The sequence below is a fragment of the Drosophila subpulchrella genome, unplaced genomic scaffold (assembly GCF_014743375.2).
Source record: "Drosophila subpulchrella strain 33 F10 #4 breed RU33 unplaced genomic scaffold, RU_Dsub_v1.1 Primary Assembly Seq27, whole genome shotgun sequence".
NCBI classification, from domain to species: Eukaryota; Metazoa; Arthropoda; class Insecta; order Diptera; family Drosophilidae; genus Drosophila; species Drosophila subpulchrella.
The window spans coordinates 1,902,309-1,906,576 of record NW_023665559.1 but is presented as its reverse complement, the minus strand read 5'-3'; positions in this window follow the sequence as shown (position 1 = coordinate 1,906,576).

Here is a 4,268-nt window from a genome sequence, read left to right as displayed (position 1 = left end):
TGCCTTCGTCCACCATAACCACGGTCTGGAGATGGCTGGATTTTGTGTCGCAGTGAGCGAGAGCGCCGGTCATCAGCTGTTGAGCGCATGTTGAACTCTCCAAAGTTTTGCAGAAGGTTGTTCCCACGGCTATGTCGCAGTTAGAGACGGCCAAAATTCGCTCCCCGCAGTCGGCTATAGTGTTGTGTTGATCTAAATCTAATATTACGTTATTGTGCTGAACGGGATAAATCATTAATTTTTTGCAAACTACTTTCGGTTTTGGGAACTTAACTAGAAAATACAAAAGGTTATTATTTTGAAATATTTTTACTTTAGACACCGCCAGCACATCAGCCACACTGACATTTGTAAGGTGTTCATTCGTTATCTCTTTCACATCAATGTTATCTAAAATAACCGGACTTAACACATTTACTTTAGCTAGAGTTATGGATGTTATTAAGTTTTCCAATTCAGTTATTACTGCTCTATTTTTTGCAAGAACTGTCTCGTACAGGTGGTCGGAGTCTATCTTATCTGACTTGCTAATGGAATTTACTTGCTGGGACAGAAGATTAAATTGGGTTTGAATCTTGCTATTGATGTCTATCTGATTATTTTCAGCCTGTATTAACTGCAATTGTCTGAATTTTATTTGTTCCCAGTCTTCAAAGTCTGGAGTCCCTGCTATTACCTTTAATGCGGATCCTAACATGTTAATACTACGACCCTGTCTATGGTGTATTTTAATTGTGTCTACTAGTGTACGAATTTTTTCGACGTCGGAGAGTACTACTAGTTCCATATGTTTTCTTGGGAACTTCGTCGTTAATGATGATGTTTCGTCCGCATAAGTCTCGTAAAATGTTATATTAGCTGTGTGTCCAAGGTATCCGTACTCGTCCCAGATAGTTACCTCCCCGTCGGTCACCGGTATGTAATCAGCGTGTGAATAGTCACTAAGTCGGAATGTCGCGTTCGTGGTCAGTATTGTCAGGAGGAATATGGCGACGTGGTTTTGCCTAAAAGGAACAAAAGGAAAATGGTTAATACTAGTTTATCTTAGGTTGTCCTTATGGACCACTCTCCCTTTTATTAAAACCGTTGTCCCCAGGTCCGCCTCAACGGTTTCCTCGGAACAAAGTGGTGATAATTTGTTTCCTAGCCGTTTATTTGTTTTTAACCAAACTCTATCCCCTGCTTGAAATTTTTTGTAAACCCTGTCTTTGTTTACGTGGTCTAGGGTCTTATCCTGAGCTTTCTGTATTTTTTCTCTGATTTCTATTTCAAGTTCGTTGGGGGTTGAATGAATAATTTCGACAGGTTTTTTACCTGTTACGGAATGAATTGTTTTGTTATATTCTATGGTTGCTAATAGCACAATGTCGATGGTATCGTCAAGTTTTCTGTCTATTTTAAGGCAACGAGCTATCTCGGCTAACGTACTATGAAAACGTTCTACCGTTCCGTTTGACGTGCTATGCAAGGGGGGGGAATTTGCAATACTAATTCCAAAGTTTCCTGTTAAGATTGATTTTATAGTCTCTGAATTAAGAGAGCGTTCGTTGTCGCAGTATAAGGTCTTTATTTTTGGAAACAGATTGACAAGTTGGAGTAAAGGTGTTTTAATGTCTATAATTGCTCGCGAGCCTATGGGTTGAACGGAGGCAAACTTAGAGAACTTATCCACAGCGGTTAAAAAATATTTTCCGTCTGTAGAAAAAATGTCGACATGTAAAATTTCTCCTACGTAGGTTGGTACGGGTGTTTTAGCAATAGTCTGTTTTTCGGGATGGCGATTGTATTTCCCTTTCGAGCATACTCTGCAATTCGTTACTACTTCGGTAACAATTCTTGTCATTTTGGGAAAGAAGTAGTCCAAAAGTATTTGTTTAACGTTTTCTTGAGCAGCGCGATGCGCTCTGTTGTGTTCAGTTACAGCTATTTCGAGTTGCTCTGATTTATCGGTTACATCAATTACAAGAGATTTTGAAAATCTAAAGACTGTCGAGGGGAATTCCTGAATCAAAGCGTGTTGAATAAATGCAAGAACGGGGAGTTCGCAATGTATTGCGTTGACGACTTCTGGCTTCACAACATCTCTTAGAAGATGTAGTAGAGAGTCCTTGTCCCTGAACTGGATAATATGTCTCATTTTATTTTGGAACAGAACATAGTTTTTGGTTGCTGGATGCAGCGATTCTTTAATCACAATTTGGTTTGCGAAGCAATTTATCGGTCTGTCCGTTGTTTCAATTGTATAAGTCAGGGACTCTTCACTGTGAATAGTGGCGGCGTCAGAGTCACCACTATCTTCAAGCGCGTTTACATTTTGACGGGAAAGAGCATCCGCCACTTGATTCTGTTTGCCAGGGGTATAAACGACGGTGGCATTGTGCTCGTCGACAAACGCCTTCCAACGTATTATTTTGTCGTTTGTGTTTTTTGGTGATACAGCTGATGTCAGGGGCTTGTGATCTGTGTAGATCGTCAAATTTTTTACCCCATATAAATAGTTTCTCAAACTCTTTAGTGCCCATACTATGGCTAAGAGTTCCTTTACATTTGCCGCCAGGTGCTCTTCGTCATTGCGAATTGCGCGCGAAATCATTGTAATAGGCCGTTTACCTTGGGATAATACGGCTCCTATGCCGTGCTGTGAGGCATCTGTAGTTAGGTCAAAGGGTTTACTAAAATCGGGATACATGAGGGTTACTTCCTCCGATGCTAAAATATTTTTCAGTCGCTCAAAGGCCTCTTTTTGGGCTTGATTTAAATTTATCTCAATTTTTCTGGACTGATTTGCACCTACTTTACCATTGTCGCCCTTTAGAATATTTGTGAGCGGACGAGCGATGGTAGCAAACCCTTTTATAAAACATCTGTAATAACTAGCTAGCCCTAAAAAGGATCTAAGATTAAATAACGTTTTTGGGGGCAAAAAGTTCTTTATGGCTTGTACTTTTTCCGGGGAAGTTTTGATCCCCCCTCGCGATACTACAAATCCAAGATATTCCACGCTTTCTTTAAAAAATTTGGATTTTTCCTGGGACAAGCGCATACCTGCGGTGCATAAACGACATAGGATATCATCAACATGTTTTATGTGGTCCTCCTTTGTTTCGGAAAAAATGATCACGTCATCTATGTAAACGTAACAAATTTTCCCTATGACGTCCCTTAGAACGTCATCAATAGCTCTCTGAAAGATACTAGGGGCGTTTTTTAGCCCAAAAGGCAGTCTGCAGAACTCATACTTTCCATTGTTTACTGAAAAAGCTGTTTTCTTTCTATCTTTTTCCGCCAGCTCTATCTGGTGGAATCCCGATTTTAAGTCCAACGTTGTGAAGTATTGGGCCTTTCCTAAATTTGACAGTATTATCGATATGTTAGGAATCGGGTACTTATCATCCTCGGTTTTTTTATTTAGTTTCCTAAAGTCAATAACCAGCCTCTTTTTTTTGTGGCCATCCTTGTCAACACCTTTTTTATCTACAACCCAGATGGGATTATTGTAGGGTGATTTTGACGGTCGAATAATGCCATCACCAAGAAGTTGTTTAACTTCCTTGTTGACGAAATCCGATACACCTTGAGGGTAGGGGTACATTTTTGAATAAATGGGTTCCTCATCCGTTGGGATTGTAGCAACCGTGTTTATATTATAAGGCAGGGACTCGTTCGGGTCCGCAAATGCGTTTGATCTAAATTTGATCATTTTCTGAAAAGAATTTTTAATGACCATTGGTACGTCTTTATCATCAATTTTTACAAAATTTACATCTTTAAATTCAGCGAATTGAAGGGCCTCTATACCGCTTTCGTATTCTATAATATTTTTTACTAAATTTATTTTAGCATTTACCTCCTTTAGGAAGTCCAGACCCACAATACCATCAAATTCCTTTAGGCAATTTAAGATAAAGAAGGTGGTTTTTTTATTAAAAAGATGAATAAAGCATTTTTGTTTTACGAATGTTCCACCATGAATGGAGTTTACTGTAAAGGTCTTCTCAACCGGCATTATATATTTTAACTCCGTTAGGGGCTGAATATAATTTTTTGAGGCGCCGGTATCTATTAAGAACCTTAAAGTACGCCCTGCTATCGTACGAGTTATGTACGGAAGCAGGGACTTACCCCTAAAAAATTACAGTATTCCAGGTCTGAAGTCTCATCGTCAATAGCTGAGGCTTCCGTTCTTGCATAATTCTCATATTCAATATCTTCGCTTTGCTCGGTAAGGTTTAGTTTCTGAGTTCTCATTGAGACATCCTCATAAACCT